General features: G+C 35.1%; 1 long non-coding RNA gene across 1 annotated transcript in view; it reads left to right on the top strand.

Annotated features, from left to right (window-relative positions):
* The first annotated feature begins 926 nt into the window (after window positions 1-926).
* The window catches only part of LOC116575359, a 161,133-nt gene continuing 139,547 nt past the window's right edge, over window positions 927-22,512 (top strand). Inside the window, exon 1 of the long non-coding RNA XR_004279730.1 lies at window positions 927-1,052. This is a non-coding gene — a long non-coding RNA (uncharacterized LOC116575359). The remainder of the gene's footprint in view (window positions 1,053-22,512) is intronic.

Raw genomic sequence — 22,512 nt, 5'->3', positions numbered from 1 at the left:
AAAACATATACAGAAAAGGAAAAGGCACAGAAAATCACTCTGAGAGAGAGAGAGAGACAGAACTTACACTGCCAGACGTCTTTTTGTTGTTGTTGTTGTTTTGTTTTGTATTGTATTGTTTTAGTAGGCTCCACAGGTGGAACCCAAACCCGGGCTTAAACTCTCTGCCTTGAGATCAGGACCTGAGCTGAGATCAAGCGTCCGCTCCTCAGGGAACTGAGCCACCCAGGAACCCTGACTTCAAAAATTCTTTTAAAAAGGAATGACATGAGCAACGACAGGATAGGTAGCTTCGATGGCTCTTCCCACCACAAAAACAGTGGAAACAATGAGCAAAAAGGGTCAGGTCGATTTGCTGAACTCTGGAAAACAGGGAGAGGTTTAGAAAAACCCAGCAAGTGATAAATCAAGGAAAAGGCACCTTTAACACGGTAAGAGAGCTTTGCAGCATTTTTACTTACCCTGCACCACCGAGCTCCCTGACTCACCAGGAGGCTTGAAGACCGCAGCCCAGATCCCAGCACGTGAACTGGCTCCAGACCGAACGGAACAGATCTCCAAAAACTTTATTTGTTTGAACCCGTCCAGAGGTTGCCTGAAGAACTGACGCAGGGTACTTGTCTTCGTTATCTCTCAGCTCTCACGGAGAGACACAGAGATGTGCTGAGGGCGTTCCTCGAAGACGTTGAAAGACTAAGAGGGGGAAAAAACCCTCTCTGCAACAAACTATTCTAATTGAGGCAAACAGTAAACAAGAGGGAGTCTGGGGGAGAGTAAAGCTGAGAAGAGAGTCTTTGGCTGGGGAGTGAGGTATGGAAAAATTCCCACTTAACACCGAAAAAAGCGCACCACTTGATTTGAGAGGTCTGCGCATGCCCACCAACCGGCGCATGCTCAGGAAAGACCCGGAAGTCCAAAGCGTTCACCCCAGGCTGTCCTTCCTGCTCAACTCGGGGGACCAGAGGGCTTGATAACCAACCGTGGAGAAGCAAGCAGCTTACACAGGCGTCGGAAGAATAACCTGGCGGATCCGATCTGCAAGGACAGGGAGGGTATGTGTTTTCTTACTTTTTCTCAGTCCTCCTCTTCCAACCCCCCCACCCAACACCTCACTTGCTTTTGTTGCAGGCATTTAAGGGAACCTCTGTCAATGGTGAGCTTGTACCTGTTGCAGAGCTTTCTTTTGTTTCAGGCTCCACTCAAAACTAGCTGCTTTTCCAGTCCAGTCAATGAGTAGCACACCCAGATGAGTAGTATGTTGCCTCTACAATCCAAAGGGCCATTTTACCTCTGCGTGTGTTGGAGGGGTGGGGGTGGTGGGAGGGGCCAGAGAGAACAATTTATCCCTGACCTTAGAAAGTCGAGTTTGACATGCCCACACCACTGGACCTCTAGCAATTTCAGTGAGGTGAAAAGCCCCTAAACTGTTGGATTTATTTCCCATATTACTGGCATATCAATATCTTATCAATATTTCCCATATTACTGGCATATCATATCTTATCAATATGGCTAAGCTGGTTTGTTGCACTTCCTGACTACTAGCTTCCCTCCCTCACCGTAATATCATTAATATAAAGGACCAGTGTGATGTCTTGTGGAGGGGGAAGGGGATCAAAATGTCTGAGAACTAAATTCATAAGTCTGGAGAGCTAACACATCTTTGAGATATTTCGCTCTCTTTGCCAGCCAAAAGCAAAATGTTCTGGTGGTCTTTACCAAGAGCTGCAGCAAAAAGGGTTTTCCAGGTCCACAGCTGCATAGGGTACTAGGAGATCAAGTAATGAAACCATAGCTGCAACAGCAACTACAGTTTGAGACATCATTTGATTATAGTTACAGTAATCCACTGTCATTCCCCCCAATTTATTTTTTTTTTCTGAATACACCACATAAATTATTTGAATCAGAGTATGTGGAAATCACACCCCTTGAATCTTTCAGGTCCATGATGGTGGCATAAATCTTTGATGGTGGCATGATGGTGGCAGATATCTCTCCAGGAATGCATTATTGCTTTCAGCATATCATATTTTTAGGTTGAGGGAATTCTAGTGGCTTGCACTTGATCTTTCCTACCACAGCAGCTCTCACTCTGCAGGTTCTGCAGCCAATGTGGGAATTGTGTAACTGTGTCCAGTAATCCCTTTCTCCATTTTACAGCCACCTTGATAAATGACCACTTATTCCCCCACACCTTGAGAGAAGGCTGCTAGAAACATAAACATTGCTAATTTCTGTCAGTGTATCAGGGTCCTTCTTTAAGGTGACCTTAACTCCTCCCTTCATTTATGGAATTCTGAGTTTGAAAGTTGGCTCAAGTTTTGGAATTGATTTAGGGGCTCTGACCATCTTTCTTTGGTAATTCAAGTTTGACTTCTGTTTACTAGATCTCGAGCTCTCCCACTTATGCAGATCAACTAAGAATTTAATAAACTGTCCATTTATATATTTTCTAGGTATACCATTTTAAACTAGTCAACATTATAGGTCTTTGAGGGCCTTGGTTCTAGAGTTCATTAGCATAACCACACCTACCTTATCTTTGACAATTAAGTACAGTCACTAGGGCACTGTTATCCAGGCTCCCTTTATTTCCATTACATTTTAGGGGTTACAGTTTCATCGTAGTAATTTCTACCCTAATCTCCAGCCTACAAACAAAGGACATCACAGAGCTTTTCAAGAATGCTGGGGCTTCCCTCTCAGATACATTTCTCATAGTCAAGGTGGAAAATGAAACCTCCAGGGGAAGTTGAGCAGATATGTGTAAGTACACTCTGACATTACAGTATCCCTACTGCCTAGATCCCTGCATCTACATTATACCAAGACAGTTTTACCATTTTAACTTTGTTTAAAATAGGCTATGTTTTCCCTTTCAGAACATTTCCTCAGACTTAAACCTCAAATCCAGCATCTCTCCTTAGTGATCAGTATCAATCAATTCAGCCTGACCCAACTTTATAGTCTTTCTATCATGATTCATTATCTTTATGATCTGGTTTCATATATATCCTCAGATTTTATTCTCATAGATTGTTTAAAAATCCAGTTATTTGGGAGGGAAGTGCCTTTTCTCATAGGTCAAACTTTGCATCTCATCCTGTGGAGCCTGCTGGGATTTGAGTTTAGTTATCATCTAAAAGGAAAGATTCATGATAGGGCTATGTCCTGAGAAGAATTAGCAGTGGCTTCTAGGCTACCTCAAGAGATGCATTACAGTTTCTTCAGACAAAAGAGGGTTAACCCACAGAAGTAGGGGAGGATTATCTGCTTCTTCTGACAAAGAAGACTGAGCAGAATTGGTGGGTTCAGTGTCCCCAGCTTCATCAAAATCTGCCCATACCCCCTATTCTGATTTTCAGGATCCCATTCCTTCCTAATCCATAACTTTAGTTTAGCGGAAGCTATTCAGTGGGGCTGATAATTCAATTTATGCTGTAATTCAGCCACTAGCAGAATTTCTGGGTTTGATTTTTAGAAATTTCAGAATTTTTTCAAAGTTGTAGAGATGTTAGGTCATTAATGCACAGTTAGAGCTGGGTATTTGGAACCCTGAGCTTTTTGTTAACCCACTTTCTCCTCACAGAAGCAACCAGCCAATTCTATTATAATCCTTAGTCTGAATAAAATATTTTAAGGTAGTAAATACATGATCATGTAGAACCTTGCTTGTCCTAAGTTTACGATAAGGAATAGCCAATGACTGTATTTTCATATTGCTCTTGTCACATCATACCAAGGACTTGTCAGTGCCCTCTTGATTATTAGAAATACAGTCATTAGTGCCTTTAAATCTAAACAGATTAGAGACCCAATTCTGTTCCAGAACCAATTCAGGAAAATTGTCTTTGAGATTGTATTCCTCTAGAAGTATTTCAGGTACCAAAATATTTATCTGTCAGGGTTCAGCCAGAGAATCAGAACTGGTAGGGAATATATTAACATATTTAGTGCAGTAGATTGACTTTTATAATTGTGGATCCAGCTAGGTAAGTGTGAAACTTCTAGTGCAGAATATTATGGACCTTTGGATATCAGCTGAAGTTGCTGTCCGCAAGCATCTTCTTCAGAGAAGCCTTGGCTCTGCTCTTTCAATTGATTGAAGCAGATTAACCTGCAAGATCATCTAGGGTAATTCCCTTACTTAAAGTCAGTTGATTATGGACTTTAATCACATCTACAAAATACCTAGATTAGTGTTTGATTGAATAAATGGAAATCTGTAGCCTAGCTAAATTGGCATACACACAAAAAGACAATCTCATGTGAAAATGTATATATGTATTCACAGAATCTTGAAGGAACAATCAGAAATTTTTATTATTAAAGGAAAGCTACCTTGCGTAGCGAACTTTCTTGTAAAATAATGGATCCTTTGTCTTTCAGATCAGGTACTAGATAAGACTGAATGCTATCCTTATTTAAGTTTGACTTACTCTTAAAGTTATAATTGATGCAATAGATTTGAAATAGTAAGAATGGTTATGACTAGTTTGGTTTGAACACCAGATAAAATTTGTAGTTGGTTGGGTTTGGAGTCCATATTATATAACAAATCTATTGTTAAACACTAGACTTACATGCAGCACAGGATGCCTACATACCTAATCCATTCAAAATGCTAAACTTTGGAGCACCTGCGTGGCTCAGTGGGTTAAGCCTCTGCCTTAGGCTCAGGTCATGATCCTGGGCTCCTGGGATCAAGCCCCACATCGGGCTCTCTACTCAGCAGGGAGCCCACTTCCCCCTCTCCCCACCCTCTGCCTACTTGTGATCTCTCTCTCTCATTCTCTCTCTCTGTCAAATAAATAAATAAAATCTTTAGAAAAAAAATGCTAAACTTCATCTTGAATTCAGTCTAGGACACACCCAGACTGAAATCTACCTTCTTTAAATTACTTCACTCTCTCTCTCTTCCCACTTCTTGCTAAGTATATATTTCTGCTCCGCAGTTTAAATCTGTCAGTTCACAGTAATAACTAATAAGAAAGCAAATGGCTTTTTTTTTTTTTAAGCTGTGAAGTTATTTAGGTTTTGGAATGTAAAGATATGAGATCTCCATGTAATTTTTCAAAACTTAATTTGTAGATAACAATTATATTTATTATCTTAAAATCAGTATTTTTTGAATATATAATCTAATGGAATATTATTAAAAAGCTAGCAAAGAGAATACAATTCATAGATCATTACTTGAATCACAGTTTTAAATAATATTAATTCATTTTCACCAATCTCAGTTTGTAATCATCTCAAATCATAATCCTCTCTACTTTTTCTTTTTTTGCTTTCTCTTCAGATGGCACTTCTCAGAGAACTATTAAATAATACTGAGGCAGCTGAGGTGTCAAAAAGTCCTACATGACTTCGACAATTTATGTAACTGACTCCAATTTATTTGGAAAGTTATTAAATAATGTAAAACATTCCTAAAATTGGCTTACTTCCAAAAGATTATATTTGCCAGTCTTGGTGATTCATTGGACCACTAGCTGATCAAGAATTCTGAAGTTAATAATTGCATGATCTTGAAATAGTTTGCTTAGTAAAAGTGGGAGAGGGACATAGACAGAAAAACTGTCAGTGACCATTTTGTTGAAATTTTTATCAATTTCATTGAAATTTATACATCCCCAGGGCTTTACCTGGAGATAGTTAAAATAACTATCTTTGGGAAGATAAAGAATACTTAGAATAATGTTGGTATTTTCTCATTTAGGGAATACTAGAAATGGATTAGTTTTAGGGGAAAAGATCAGGTTTCATTTGCTTATGTTGAAATAATATTTATTTATGTTATGTATGAAGATATTTTAAGTATATAGCTAGGTATTTTGGCCTGGAGATAGAGGTATAAATATGCGGAGATACAGGTATAAATTCTGATTACAAGTGTTTATTTAAATCATAAGCATTTTTATATTCTAAATTAAGATGAGACAGTACAAGTAAAGCAAACCTGGAGCCAAAACTTGAGGATTAGTGGTGAATAACAGAATATGAGTTTACAAAGAACAGAGACAAGAATGGCAAAGAGAATTAAGAAAGAAATATAGAAAGTTGATTAGAGGAGACAATGGGATATATTGTTTAAAGGAGGAAGTTTCAAGGATTTTCTAGTGATGCTGAGAGATCAAGTGAGATTAGTAGTCAGAATGTCAATTGGATTTAGCAATATATATGCCATTGCTGTGATCACAGCAGACTATACCTATGGGAGACGAATGAGGCAATCAAATCAAAATACTGAATGGGAGATTAAGAAATAAGAATTGGAAAGGCAACCTCTAAAGTTGTTTTTGAGAAGGCTAGAAAGTCTAACTGAAGTGTTATATGAATTTGTTGTGTATTATATTGTTTTATATTTTTATTTATTTTTCTAAGAGATTCTTCCTTTTTTTTTTTTTAATATTTATTTATTTATTTATTTGACAGACAGAGATCACAAGTAAGCAGAGAAGCAGGCAGAGAGAGTGGAGGAAGCAGGCTTCCTGATAAGCAGAGAGTCCGATGTGGTGCTCGATCCCAGGACCCTGAGATCATGACCTGAGCCGAAGGCAGAGGTTTTAACCCACTGAGCCACCCAGGTGCCCCTGTTTTTTATTTTTAATAAGAAGGATAAATGTTACAAAAAAACAAAAACAAAAACAAATAACTTGAGGAATCAAAATGAGAGATAGTGGCTTGGTATAAATAAAAGGAAAGGGAAATGGGTAGTTCCTGTAAAAGAAGAATGGAATCCTCAGGACAGGATATTATTTTGTTCTCAAAGAGGATGTCAAACAATTCTCTATTAAAATTAGATAGTAATATAATAATACATAGGCGGATGCTTGTGTGTTTGCAGCTCGGATATAAGGAGTGGTTGACATTCTCTTTTGTTTGTTCAAGTATACTGAGGGGTTGCAAAAGGTTTAAGAAAATAAGTGGTAAGCAGGAACAATAGAAAATGTGTGAAGTAATTGTTAAATAACATAATATATTATACATTTCAAGGTATTCTTGTGGGGCGGTTGTATAAGTAGGCTTCTGTGTACGATGTGACTTTTCCATAAGTGCTTGCTGCTCCAATATACTGACCACATAAGGATATTTAGGTTTTTCTGAGATGGAATTTCATCCATATGGTTAGGAAAAAAGCCTTTGGTCGAGAGCATTATCAGAATGATTATGTATTGGGGCACCCGGGTAGCTTAGTTGGTTTAGCATCTGCCTTCTCCTCAGGTTGTGATCTTAGGGTCCTGGGATCTAGCCCCGCATAGGGTTCCTTGCTCAGCAGGGAGTCTGCTTTTCCCTCTCTCTGGTGCTCCCCCTCTTCTCTCTCTGTCAAAATAAATAATACCTTTAAAAAAAATAAGAAAAAATAAAATGATGATGTGGTAACTCAAAAACAGTACAAAGAGAAATGTAGAAAGATGAGTCCTGAGGTGAGTTTGGATAGAATGAGGGAGATAATAGGCAATGAACCAGTGGGTTGTATATATCCAAAGAATACCTAAAAACACATAAAAATATTTCCTATAGGATTGTATTGTGCATAGTTTGGAAATAGCAAAAAGACTTGACTCTGTCTGGAGCTCTTGGAATCCTAATAGGGGCTCAGTGACCTAACACACTATGAGGCATCTCAATCAAGCCTGATACAGAAAATTCCAGTACATGAATTTCTATTCAAGATACAGTACAGTATTTACCCAGAGGAAGATAAAATGTAGTTCAGACATTTTCAAAAATTATCTAAATAATACTGAAAGAGTCTGGTAAGAAATTCCACTTATAGTAATTTGGACAGATTAAGTTAACTGAAACAGCATCCAACTATAGAGCATCAAAAATGCTGTGCAAAGTAAAACACACTTCCTTTTATCTAAACTTAAAATAGGTAAAATAATCACAAACTAGAACCAAAGTGGAGTCAGGATTCCAAAATGGAAAGATAATTTTGAGACCCTAATGGATATTAGATCTTTTGCCAAAACCTAGTACCTCAGCATTATGTTTTAATATTCATGGAGAAAAAGACAGATTCAACTATAGAGCGTAAACTGGTTGTTATCAGAGAGGAGGTGGATGGGGGGTTAGGTTAAATAGATGATGTTAATTAAGGAGTGCACTACTTGTGATGAGCACCAGCTATTGTATGTAAGTGTTGAATCACTATATTGAACACCTGAAACCAGTATTACCCTGCATGTTAACTAACTGGGATTTAAATTAAAACAACAACAACAACAACAAGTCAAGGTGAATGTACTAATGGTAGAGACTCCTTCATTAGTATGAACTTGAATGAACAGAGCATCAGTGAGACTGTAGGCAGGAAAATTTTGGCATCCTAGGAAAAGAAGATGATTTTCTTAAACTCAGGTCTATACAGGAAAATAAATAAATAAATAAAAGCTTCTTCTACAAATCTGTTAATTTTTATGCTGCGTTCACACTTGTGTAAAGTTTAATATTAAACTACCTGAATGGTCTGGCTTAGAAACTAAATTAAAGTGGCCTCAGGTTGGTAATAAACACAGATGCTTAAATAATGAAAGAGCAGATCCTCTCTGGAAAAAAACAGATCTAGTCAAGCCCTCATGATACCTGACAATGACATCGAATGTGAGTTTACCACAAAACATTTTAAAACATGGGGAAACAAGATGATATAAACAGGAACAAAGAGAATGGAGTCTGCAAGTACTTCAGATATTAGAATTTCCATGTACAAATGTTAGAACACAAGAAAAAGGACAGAAACAGATATAAGGCAAACACTAATAATAAGAAAGCTAATATAGCTATATTAGTGTGAGAAAAAATAGATATTGTGGCTAAAGGCCTACAAGGGATGCATAGTATTTGCTTAATGATAAAGAGTTTAATGCAGTGAGAAACAACATTTAAAAGTTTATTAAAAATGCTTCAATTTAAAACTTTGATAAAGAATAAAAATAATCTCAAATTATGTTAGATAGTATTTTGCAGAAGAGTGGAAAAATGGATAAATGAATTTGCATGTGCGGATTTAAAAATTTCTCTGGAGTAACTGATTGATTAAATATGCCATTTAATAAGGATCAGAGTCTCTTAAAATATGTTGTTAATGAGCTTGATCTGAAGACATATGCATACATACTTACACAATAAACTTTAAAAACTTCTTTTAGGGACACCTGGGTGGCTCAGTTGGTTAAGCAGCTGCCTTCGGCTCAGGTCATGATCCCAGCGTCTTGGGATTGAGTCCCATATCGGGCTCCTTGCTCGGCAGGGAGCCTGCTTCTCCCTCTGCCTCTGCCTGCCTCTCTGTCTGCCTGTGCTCACTCTCTCTCTCTCCCTCTATCTCTGACAAATAAATAAAATCTTTAAAAAAACAAAACAAAACAAAAAAAAACTTCTTTTAAGCACATCACATATTAAACAATTAAAAATTGATCACCAATTAAAAGGATACAAAACTAAAACCTTCTAACTATAATAAAATGATTAGTTTGGAAATTCATTTAAAATGTAGTGAAAACTTTCCATACTAATAGGATTCAGCCGAAGCACTATATAAAGGAAAATTCAAACATAGCTCATGTATGTGAGAATCAAAGGACTAAAAGTTAATGACCCAAAGATCCAGCCTAATAATTTACAAGTAAAGGCCGGCACAGCAAATGAAAGAAAATAGAAGAAAGAAGAAGATAAACAGTATCGGATTGTGTAGTCAAATTTTGCTTCTTTGAATGTTAATTATTCTGCTGAATTTGATATATAGAAAAGTAAAATGTATTAGTGTTAAGGAGACATAGGTACAAATGAAGGACAGATTAAGGGACATTGAAAGAAAAATAGAAACACAATTTTGCCTATACACTTAAAAACTTAAATTGTAGTAGACTAAGTCTTATTATCAAGCATATCAAGAAATTGAAAAATTAAATATTTTTAGAATTTAGAATTTTATAAAAGTGAAAAATTGATGCTTATGCAGAAATGGAATCACTAGTTAAAAATTGTCATGGACATCATCCAAGCAAAGCTAGGTGACAATGGGTACATGAGAATATTAAAGTAAGAATAAGTAGAGATCACACACGGAACAGCAAGAGGGAGCCTGGGTGGCACTGTTGGTAGAGCATCCAGCTCTTGGTTTTGGCTCAGATGCTCAGGTCCTGGTCTCAGGATTGTGAGTTCCAGCCTCTCTTGTAGGTCTGGTACTCAGCCCAGAGCTTGCGTGATTCTTACTCCCTCTCCTGCTCCTGCCCTCTCTTTCTCTCTCTCTTTACCTCTAAAATTAATAAATCTTAAAAACAAAGCAACACCAAACAGCAAGGCAATGATGTATAAATGATTGTGAGGAAAAAATAGTATGAAGACAGAGATTTTTGAAGGGCATGATAACTAGAAAACAGATTTCTAATAGGTACTCACCTCCAAAGTGAAGGATCGTAAATACTTATGAAAATCTCAGCAGGCCAGTCTGATAAGAGCAGCCCAAAATGTGAGAGGCTTTTGCAGGCTACAATTCCCAACACAAATACTTACACTAAGAACAAATCCCTGGGAGTAGAATTCAGAGAAACATTAAGGACAATTGAAAAAGGAAGTATAGGGCACCTGGGAGGCTCAGAGGGTTGAGCCCCTGCCTTCGGCTCAGGTCCTGATCTCAGGGTCCTGGGATCTAGGCCTGCATCAGGCTCTCTGCTCTTTGGGGAGCTTGCTTCTCCCTCTCTCTCTGCCTGCCTCTCTATCTACTTGTGATCTCTCTCTCTGTCAGATAAATAAAATCTTTAAAAGAAAAAAAAAAAAAAAAGAAAAAGGAAGTATATATTAAAAAAGGGAAATAAACAAGGCACTTTTAGAAATTATAAAGACACATTTTTTGTTTGTGTCTGCCTTAAGGAACATGAGAACCATGAAGCTAAGGAAAACTGTCTTCTCCTTTATACTGATTATTCCTTTTTCAGAGTATGGGTCTGGGGTTTCTTAGCCTACACAATATTAACATTTTGGACCAGACAGTTCTTTGTTGTGGGAGGCTGTCCTACGCATTGTAGGGTTTTTTTGTTTGTTTGTTTGTTTGTTTTTTAAAGATTTTATTTATTTATTTGACAGAGAGATCACAAATAGGCAGAGAGAGAGGGGGAAGCAGGCTCCCCGCCAAGCAGAGAGCCTGATGTGGGGCTCGATCCCAGGACCCTGAGATCACTACCTGAACCTAAGGCAGAGGCCCAGTCCACTGAGCCACCCAGGCATCCCCGCATTGTAGGCTTTGTAGCCATCTCCTTGACAGTTATAACCAGAAATGTCTGCAGATATTTCCAGATGTCCCTGGGTGATAAAATGAAATTACATCAGAAAGATGTGTCCACAAAACCCATACTCAAAAGCAGAAAAACGAAGTTAAAGAAAGAATAAACTCTGATAAAAAGCATAAATAAAAATTAGGAATATTTCAGAAATGAGATGACAAAAGGATGCTATAAAAAGGAAGTTGACAAAACTCAGGTAAAACTCTTTGTGAAAAAAGTTAAATATAATTTCATAAATGAAGGCTAAAGTAGAAAAAATACAAGAAGGAAGAAACACCATGGCAGTGGGAGTGGACCCATGATCATGAGATCCACTGATGTATTACGTGTCGCACCATTCAGAAGACTAGGGGATTCCTCCAGAATTCCATCTTGGGAAGAGCCAGGGAAACCCCACTGTAGCATTAAATGCAAGAGTGCATGTATAGACCAAATAGAGTATCCCATATCCTTTGCATTAGCCTGAAAACCGAACACTTAAGATGTAATAATAAAATTGAGGATTATTCTGAGGCAAAACTGCCAAGCAAATTGAAAAATCTTTTTCCCTTTAGCTTTTCCATCCATATTTACATTGTTTGTTTCCATCCATATTTACATTATTATTTCGGTTTAGCTTCAATATATTCTTTACACTCTTAATTTGTTTTGCGGGTTACCAGCTACATATTAATTTGAATAAGTTCATTATTATCTGTTTGCAGAGAGGGAAAACTATAGGATGATGTTGTATGCTTTTAATATTTCCATTTAATGTGTATTACTTTACTAGAATTCTTCCAAAACTATTGGTTAGCTAAAGTAATTTTCTTAGCTAAGAAATTCTAATACTAATTGGGTGGAGGTGGATATTGGGTTAGGGGTACTTGATGAAATTAAAAATTACACAATAGAAGTTGACTCTTTTAAGCATTGCCTTCCAACAATGGCCAGACTGAACACATACTGAATTATTAAATATTCTTCAAAATAAAGGAAAAATATTCCCATAATTAGAGGTATTCCAAAAGAGGTATTCCAATTAGAGAAAGATATTCTAATACTTAGGAATGTATAATGAAAACCTTTATTCTGAGAAAATTCTACTTTCCATTGTGTGATAAAAAGACAACCCACTATCAAGGCACCTGGGTGGCTCAGTGGATTAAGGCCTCTGCCTTTGGCTCAGGTCATGTTCCCAGGGTCCTGGGATCAAGCCCTGCATTGGGCTCTCTGCTTGGAAGGGGCTTCTCCCTTTCATTCTGCCTGCCTCTTTGCCTACTTGTGATCTCTGTCTGTCAATAAATAAGTAAAATCTTAAAAAAAAAAAAAAAAAGACGACACCATCTTGGAAAGTGTACAGATGCTGACAATGAAGAATACTTTTTAAAACCTAGAAGGTGTGTTTTAGGATAACTGCATTATGGTGATAGAAAAAAGAAGGATCATCTTTGGAAACTAAAATGGAGTATTCAGAACATCGAAGTTTAAGATACGGACCACAAAGTTTAATTAAAAAAAAAAAAAGATATGAAGCAGCAAGACATGTACAAAGTAAATGTGCCCTGCATGTATACCGATTTGGTATGCCAAGCTTATTCAGTTGCTTTGTTTATAATGTTATTACCATATTAACTAACTAGCTTATTAATTTCTACTGATTTTTGAGTATTTGAAATGAAACTCTTAAAGAAATAATTTGTAGGAAAACAGCATCACAGAATTGTCCTATGCCAATGGAGGAAAATGTACTGAAGCATGTACTTCTGCTGTGTTAAAGGTTAACTCCAAATCCAATTCAGTTGGCTGCAGTTTAGAAACCTAACTCTATCAGTGTGAGAGATCTGTGTACCAAACAGAGCTATCTTTCTGGGAATGAAATCAAGAAATTATGACAAAGCAGAATAAACTTTTTTTTTTTAAATTTAAAGAGAAAATCAATAGTTTTCTAATAGATATTTTCTTCGTAGGATAGTATGATGTCTTATGGCATGGTTTACTTATCTTTTATGTACTGGCATTTTTTTATGAAACAATAGTCATAATACCTCCAACATATTTTTACTCTGTATGTGTTGTCTTTTTATTTTTTTAAATTCACACTAACATTTTTAAACATATTCTAAACAAAAGAAATATTGGAGAAACATGCATTCACAGGGAAGTTTGGATGTAATTTTCAATACCCAGTTTATATTAAAGACATGTGTCTGAATTTGAAAAGACAGTTGTATTGAAGTCAAGGATAGAGCATATTTTTAAAATAGTCATACATTATGAATGTTTTAAATCACCCAGTTATTCACAGCTTGTGAAACTATTGGTTTTATTTTATTAAAAAAAAAATCAACTATGCTCACTGTTGAGTTTGTATAAAAGAATAACATTTGAAAAAATGAGGTATTTATTAGTTATTTATCTGATGGTACATGATATTAAGCCTTTCTGGAAAATTAATACAAATCATGAGTATTTTCTCACGTAGAAATAATAAGAAATTTGTTTAAAAATTTTCCAGGAGGAAATTGGTTATAATCTTTGAGAAGACCTTTGTTAAAGATTCATCTTGAACAGCTTTAAATGAACCTCACAGAGGGTACTTGGCCCTTACATCCTCAGATACTGTCAGTGGCTTTGTCTGCTCCTTGTGACTGACATGTCAGCTTTCATTTCTGAATCTCAGAATCCCTGATGAATCTCTATTCTTTCTGGTTCCTGATATCTCCATCTCACTCAAAGATAAAACAGTATTTTACACTTTTGGCAAATAGACTTTAAAAATTTAGGATGTATTTAACTACTAGTTTGTACTTCTACATTTATATCCCTCCCTTCATTCTTTCTTCCCTCCCCCCCTTTTTTTTCTTAAGAGATAAGAAGAGGAAGCAATCAGGTGAACAGTGGTATATATTTTTAAACGCCACCACCTGCACCTTTCCCTTTTCACTGGTCTCTTGCACTACTACTAGTGGATTCAGCATCAGAAGTGAGGCCAAAAATAGGATGAATGTAAATCTAGATCTTTGCTCTCCTCTGCCTTAAAAAACACTTCAGCAAAGCCACTAAATCAGATACCATGTGCCAGATGTCTCTACAAGCAAACCACTAGGTGAAGTTATCTGTGATAAACACAAAGGATTAAGAAGCAGCATCCTTTGTTGTGAAGAATTTATGTTTTGGCTATAAAAAATTTATAAAAGAAGTCAACAAAGGTATAAATAGACAATAATATATGGATGTATGTGTGTATGTGTCCAGAAAGTAAAAAGTGCTTGAGGAGTGGTATAACCATGTTAGGACAATAGAGAAGCAACTTTGCATGGGATATACTTACCAAATACAGAATTTGAGTATCAACATATGCAATAACAATGGCAGATTATAATCTATAGAATAAAGTAAGATTCCTAAGTCTGTACTCATATAAATAAATGAATAGATCAATGAGGGAAAAGAAAAAATTCTTATTGTAGAATGCCAGCTAGTAAAATATTTAAAAACCAGTGGAATTAGAGAACCACCAAGTGGCAACCAAAATAGTTACAGCTGACAAGGGAAAAATCATCAATGGTTGCTAAAATTGTTGGATCAAGGTATGAGATAGGACTTTGTCTAGTTTCAGGGTATCTCCTCACAGTATATTCATTAATAATAGAAATGAAATTGGTAATTTACTCTGGAGAAGCCTGGCAGATGCCACCTTAACCATGTGGCCAAAATGAACATCACCAGTAATGGAAGAAATCAAAATCTTACATCACCTGATAAAATATAATGAAAAATACAGTTCTGGTAAGATACAATGAAAAGAATTATCCTTCTCTGATATTCCTATTAAAAATTCATAATAAGAATCTAAGCAAAGGGAGGGTAAGGAGAGACATCAGAAAAACCTAAACTGAAAAACTCAACAAAGTGACAACCTTGTAGTCTTCAGAATATTAAAATATGGAAAATTCGAAAAGACTGAAGAATTGTTCCCGATTGACGGTGGCTAAGGACACATGGCAGTGAATACTAGGTAGGATCCTGGGTTGATCCTTTTACTATAAAGTTATTTATTGGATGGGAGATAAAATTTGAATGGAGTTTATAGATTAGGTGGTAATCTGATTATCAGTATTATTTCCTGATTTATGGTTATGCTATATATGTATTTAAATATTTTAAAAGCAGTTTTAGTTTATTTTCACAGCACAATAGAGCGGGAGGTTCAGAGATATCTCATATACCCTCTTCCCCCATTAACAACATCCTTTATTAGAGTGATACATTTGTTATGATTGATGAACCTACACTGAAACATCATAATCAACAAAAGTCCCTATTTTGCATTACAGTCCACTCTTGCTGTTGTACATTCTTTGGGTTTTGACAAAGGTAAATAACATGTACCTACCATTATAGTATCATACAGAGTATCTTTACTACCCTAAAATACTCTGTATGCATTTGTCTCTCCCTCCCTCCTATCTTTCTGGAAATCATGGATCTTTTTTATTGTTTCCATAGTCTTTCCTTTTCCAGAATGTCATATAGTTGGAATCATACAATATGTAGGTTTTTCAGAGAGGCTTCATTCACTTAGTAATATGCATTTAATGTTCCTCCATATTTTTTTCATGTTTGATAGCTTATTTCTTTCTAAAGCTGAATAAGGCTCCTACAAACATCAGTGGGTATATCCTTGTATGGACAAAAGTTTTCAGCTCTTCTGGGTAAGTACTAGTGAATGTGGTTGCTGGGTCATATGGTAAGAGTATGTTTCATTTTCTAAGAAACTGTCAAACTGCCTTCCAAAGTGGCTGTATCATTTTGTATTTCCACCAACAATGAGTAAGGGTGCTTCTTATTCCACATCCTTGCCAGCATTCACTGTTGTCAGCATTTCAGATACTGGCCATTCTAAGGTGTGTCATAGATTCTCACTGTTTTAATTTGCATTTCCCTGATGACAAATACATCTTCTCCTGTGCTTATTTATCATCTGTGTATCTTCTTTGGTGGGTGGGATGTTAAGGTCTTTGACTCATTAATCAGTTTATTTTCTTATTGTTGAGGGTTTTTTTTTTGTGTGTTTGTGTGTGTGTTTTAAGATTTTATTTATTTATTTGACACAGAGAGCATGCTAAAGCAGGGGAAGGTACAGAGAGAGAGAGAGAAGTAGGCTTTCTGAGCAGGGAGCCCAGGGGGGCTTGATCGACCCTGGGATCATGACCTTAGCTAAAGGCAGACACTAAATTGACTGAGCCACTCAGCTACCTCTTATTGTTGAGTTTTAAGAGTTCATTCTATATTTTAGATAACATTCCTTCACCAGATGTGTCTTTTGTAAATAGTAATTGTAATAGTTTCTCTCATCCTGTGGTATGTCTTCATTTTCTCAACAGTGTCTTTCATAGAGAAGAAATTATTAAGTTTAATGAGGTTCAGTTTATCAATTCTTTCTTCCATGGATTGTGCCTCTGGTATTGTTTTGCATCTATGTTTATCACAGGAATTGGTCCGTAATTTTATTTTAGTGTAATGTTTTCCTTTCCATAAATGTAGTAGCAAAAGAAAATACTTCTATTATTGAATAAGCATTAAACTAGAATGTGTGATGCATATCACAGGCAATTCACAGAGACTGAACAGACAGAAAGGAATCTCCCTCCCTTATGTGGGGAAGCATATGCAACCCATTACATAAATGGTTTCATGATTGAAGAATAGGTAGTTCTCAGGTAAGAGGACCTGATAGCACTATCTGTCATACATAGTTTACATAAATTTACATGGTAATTAGGGTGACCACCTGAGTTAGCTTATTGAGTCTATCCAAAGGAAAAATGAACTTCTCACATCTTTATATGAGTTTTGCCTCCTGGAGCAAGGCACCTATTGAAGTTCAGCTCCTAATTGCCTCCCAAATTGAAAAATAGGGTCCTGTATTCCTGCATGTTTACATTTCAAAGTGATAGCTCCTGGGTTTTTAAGAAAGACATTCTTGGTCACAAAACTTACAAAAGTCCCATTTTATTTTCAAATAATTTATATGCATTTCAAAGAAAAGAGAAATTACTTACAATTCTAAGTTTTCTTATGTAAGTTTCTTACGTAAATACTCTTAGAAAAAGGAGGGGAAGGGGGCGTCTTCCCTTACTTTCAAAAGATGATTACGCCTCTTATTTTATTTTTAATTTTTGTTTGTTTTGTTTGTTTTTTTTCTGTTAATAGTTGGCAAAATGTCACAGAAAACCTACTACAGTGTGGTACATAACATTTGTGGGAAGGGACAGCCACTATATGAATTACTCTACATCTCTGCAAGTCATGATCCCTAAGTTTGAAACTCTACATCAAGCTGATTTATATTTTCTATTAATTTTAACTATAGAGACTTAATTTTCTTCCATTTTCAAATATGTTTTTTGGTTATTCTGATCTTATTTCAGAATTTTCTTTTGTATATTACAAATGTGGCTGGAACTTTCAGTAATCCAAGAATACAAGTTTCTTAAGTTCCCTGCTTGTGCCTCTAAATTTACCCAAGCTTGTGTAAATTGCTGAAATCCCATAATTCTCTCTTGATCTGGCAGATATTGGATGGGTTTAATTCTTTCTTTATAAACTAAAGACTTCATAATTATTCATTCTCTAATTCAAAAACATATTATTGTTCTTATAAAATGTTTCATGGGAGACAACTATTATCTTTTGATGAGCTATTGAGAACAGTCGTGAGTAAAACCAATATACAAATTAAGGGAAAATAATAAAAGTGAACTCTTCAGACATTTAAAATGTTATGTGGTTAGTCTTTTATTTAAAAATTAAAAGAGATTTATTGAGAAACTGCCACATATGTATAGACATATCCAATACTATGAGACATAGAAAGGTTCTAAATAGGAACTATTTGATGCTTCAATTAGTGTGTTCTCTGTAGAAAATGTCCTTTCATAGTAAGTCAGCTGAATTAAAAAGAAATCTTCATAATTCTGATGAAGCAGACTGCTTTGCAGCTGCATGAAAAAATATTTTAATCAGGAGCATGTATTTGTTATGGGCCAATTGAAGCAAACATAGTCAACCCAAGGGAAATTTATGAAGTCTATCAAGTTTTTTGTCCATGTACAATCTCTTCTTTCTTTCCTGTTATGAGATTGCTAACCTCAATTTCAAATAGAATGCTCTATGCTTTCCTCATTTTATACTTTATCTATGAAAATCGGGGAAGACACTGATAAGTAGTTATTTATAGACTATGACTGTTGTACACTGATTTAAACATCTTCAATTAAACAGGTCTTTAAGTGTTAAATAATGGATTAAAGGATTTTGCTTTGTTTACTCCTGCCTCCTCTTCACATTTCTCCCTGCCACACTTCCTCCTCTTCTTTCCCTTCCTCTTCCTTCTTGAAGGTACTAGGAGATGAGATGTTAGGATGGCAGATAGAAGGAAACCCTGACGTTGTAGTCCATTTTCTTAATTACAAAGTAAACACACATACACACACTTGGACAAAGTCAAGTGAGCTTGCATGGTCATTCAAGCAGGATGATTGTTGCTTTTATGCATATATACTTGTGAATGTGTATGCAAACAGTTACTTATAGTGTGTTCATGTTTATGCTTGCGTATAAATATTCAGATGTAGTTTTGTATTGGTTATATATTGTTTCTGTATTAAATCAACACAAATTTATAGTTGTGGAAGTTAGAAGTCTAAATGGGTCAGCAAGCAACCTTTCTTCTGTAAGTTCTAAGAAGAATCCAGTCTGTTTCCTTGCCTTTTTTCTAGCTTTTAGAGGCTACCTACATTTCTTAGCTCACTTTGAGCTCTGTTTCCATCAAATGTCTTCTTTCCCTCTGCTTTTGTAATCACACTGCCTTCTCTATGACCTTCTTGACTTTCTCTTATATGTACCCTTTTAATTATGTGAGTCTATCTAGATAATTCAGGGCAATGGCCCCATCTCTTAATCATATCTGCGAAGTTACTTTCACCATGTAAGGTAAGATACTCACAGATTCTAGGGTTTAGGATATGGAAACATTTGTAGGGCCAATTATTCATCCTACTACAATTTTGAAAAAAAATTTACACTTTAAATAAAAATTGCAAATAATAACAAAAACTCTATGTATCAACCTAAAATGAAGAGATAAAATTATTTTATCATAACATATTCAGGATATGAGTTATATAATGGAATATTATAGATAAAGATCCTAGGAGTACCTCCTCACTTCATTCTCCTTCAGAGTCATTACTCAAACTGAATTTCACAAGTAAATTTCTAGTTTATAGTCAATGGACATTTTTGACATGGTATTGATCTTTAATTTTTATTTGGATATAATAAAGATGTGTAAATCTAAACACTGGAAGGTGTCTACCAAAGACAGTTACTTTTTTAGCATAACTGAAATTGAGCTTCTTTTCTCTCTGAAACTAATTAGATGATAACATTAGGTTAATATCATTTTATCATTTTGTTAATTAACATCAGTGTGATTATAGAAAAGAAATATTAAAAATTTAAATCCTAAAAAATTTAAATAAAAAATGGCTGGACATTCACTTCCTTTATATAATACTTAGATTTTACATATACCACTGTCTGTGAATGGTTATTCTTATTAAGATTATAACAATCTTTTTTTTTTAAGATTTTATTTATTTATTTGACAGACAGAGATCACAAGTAAGCAGAGAAGCAGGCAGAGAAAGAGGAGGAATCAGGCTCCCTGCTGAGCAGAGAGCCCGATGCAGGGCTCGATCCCAGGACCCTGGGATCATGACCTGAGCCAGAGGCAAAGGCTTTAACCCACTTTGCCACCCAGGCACCCCATTATAACAATCTTTTTAAAGGCTAATGTTATGTGTTGATTAATATTACAATTGATATATTATAATCTTATTATTTTGGTTTATATTTAACTAGTTTCTTGTTGCTCTTCTTTGTTGTTTATATTATGGTTTGTTTTTAATTACCTTTTCTCCTTTCCAGGTTAATATTAGAAATATTTTCATAATTTTAAAAAATAACAATAAATATCCATTTGGCATATTTGAATTGGATTACATCAAAATAATACTTTAGTTTTTGTAGTATTAAGGTAATAATTTATCCAGAAAAAATCGTTTGTCTCTCCATTTTGAAGTAAATTTCCTCCTTGGAAAAGTCATGCTATTCTTGGCTTGCTTTGCTATCATATAACAATTAACATATTATTAGGTTTTAGAGAAACACTCGCTAAAGAGATGCAACATAACTATGGTTATATATGAAGATAACTAAAATAATAGAAGAGAAATATAGTTAACTTACCATTCAAGAAAAATGATAAGCTGAATCTATATATTAGAATATTACACTGTGACCTAGAAAAATCAACACAGTGATTTTCACACAGGAATATGTTAGGCAAGAGTAAAAGGGCACTGGAAGAATGGGACAAAATAATTGCAAACTACATATCTGAGGAGGTGTTATTGGCCAACAGAAAATAAAAACTAAAATAATTATTGGCAAGGATATGGAGAAATTGAAACTCTTGTACACCATTTGTGGGATTGTAAAATGGTGCTGACTTTAAGTATGTAAGTTCCTCAAAAAATTAAAACTAGATGGTGAGTGCTGTGAAGTGTGTAAACCTGGTGATTCACAGACCTGTACCCCTGGGGATAAAAATATATGTTTATAAAAAATAAAAAATTAAAAAAAAAATTAAAACTAGAACTGCCATATGATCCAGCATTCCTACTTCTGGATATTTATCTAAAATAATTGAAATCGGGATCTCAGAGATATTTGCTCTCCCATGTTCATTGCAGCATTATTCACAATAGCCAAATGTGGAAGCGACCTAAATATTCACCAAGGGCTGAATGGATTACGATAATGTGTTATATACTTACAATAGAATATTATTTAGCCTTAGAAAAAGAAGGAGGTCCTGTCATTTGCAATAACATGGGTGAACCTGGAGGTCATTATGCTACATGAAATAAGCCAGTCACGCAAGGACAACGCTGCATGTTTCCACTCACATGAGGTATCTAGTCAGTCATAAAAGCAGAAGGTAAAGTGGTTGTCAGGAGCTGTAGGGGAGGAAAATGAGAAGTTGCTTTTCAATGAGCATAAAATTTCAATTATGCAAGATAAATTCTAGAGATCTACTCTACAATATTGTGGTTATATTTGACAATACTGTACTGTATAGAAACTTACTAAAAGGGTAGAGCATGTGCGTGTGTGTGTGTTTATTTTGAAAAAGTGTTATTTTAACTCAGTTATTTTAAGTATTTTATCAGGTAATGAAACACGATTAACACTATGAATGACACACAGAATGTAGTATAGAATAATAATAGACCTATCTCCAATACCGTTATCATTTCCATAATTGCAGTGATTTGTGTTACAAAAAAATAAGGTTCATAATGCATTAAAGATACATGGTTTTAGATATACCTATCACTTAAAGTAAGTTATTGTAATAATTAAAAGGTTTATAGTACTTATAATTTTCCTAATATGTAAATATTTTGTAGTTTAGACTCTTGTGTTATACTTGAATTTCAAACTACTTCAGAGAAAAAATATAAAATTAATTTTACTCACAAAGAAATAATGATAGAAATTTGATTGAAGGTACTCAATTATGATGTCAAAAATAAACAGTCAAATCTAAAATGATTATCATAAGATTACAACTTGAGTATGTAATTTCACCTAGATATAGCTGTTTGAAATGATGTATTGGGAAAATAAAGTAATAGCAAATATTTAAGTTGGAACAATGAAATGAGTAAGAAGTATCTAAATGAATTTGAAATATGACAACTTCAGTATTTAATTTTATATATAAAACTGAAGATAATGTATAGTTGGAATCCATAAAATAGAGTTGATTTTTTATCCAAAATAATCCCTTACAGAAAGCAGTACATATTTTTGTACATTCTGCAACTATCTTACTTTATAATCACAGATCTTTTAGTCTAAAGGGAAGTTTTCAAGAGACTAGCTCTTAGACTCTAGAAAAGAGATATAGAGCTAGCCACTGACTATCATATGATCTTAAATATTTAAAATTAAAGCAATTCATGCTTACTCCTAAAAAGAGACCCATGTTTAGTACATTTTGAAGTGCTGTTTCTAGAGTAAACCCACCATATCTTTATATTCTCAAAACACATTGGTATCATTAGTAACGGAAATGTACTTGGTATAATTTTCCTAA

Source organism: Mustela erminea, chromosome 16, assembly GCF_009829155.1.
Source record: "Mustela erminea isolate mMusErm1 chromosome 16, mMusErm1.Pri, whole genome shotgun sequence".
Classification (NCBI taxonomy): Eukaryota; Metazoa; Chordata; class Mammalia; order Carnivora; family Mustelidae; genus Mustela; species Mustela erminea.
The sequence above is the reverse complement of the archived record's forward strand: the minus strand, read 5'-3'. Positions and strand labels throughout refer to the sequence as shown.